The 273-nt window shown below is 28.2% G+C and overlaps 1 pseudogene; it reads left to right on the forward strand.

Moving 5' to 3' along the window:
• LOC119585374 overlaps window positions 1–273 on the forward strand; it is a 17,640-nt pseudogene that overhangs the window by 6,782 nt on the left and 10,585 nt on the right.

A 273-nucleotide genomic window follows, 5' to 3' on the forward strand; every position in this document is an offset into this window, starting at 1 on the left:
TTTAATATATGATGTTATCCCTAACTTGTGTGAAATTTTAATCTACTATGCCAGAAGGTAATAGGCAGATTATTTGAATCAGAAATAAAATGTTCATTTTTGCTGAATTATTTTTTGTCTTTTTGAGTCACATCGGAAAAGAGATAATATGTAATTATGTATCTAAACCCCCAGATTTTAGTTTCTTTAAAAAGGAAGGTGGATATGTTAATTTTGATCAGTTGTCGTTATCATGGAATTAGAAGATAAGTTGTATTGACCATTTCATTCAGA

The sequence above is a fragment of the Penaeus monodon genome, chromosome 19 (assembly GCF_015228065.2).
Source record: "Penaeus monodon isolate SGIC_2016 chromosome 19, NSTDA_Pmon_1, whole genome shotgun sequence".
Lineage (NCBI taxonomy): Eukaryota > Metazoa > Arthropoda > Malacostraca > Decapoda > Penaeidae > Penaeus > Penaeus monodon.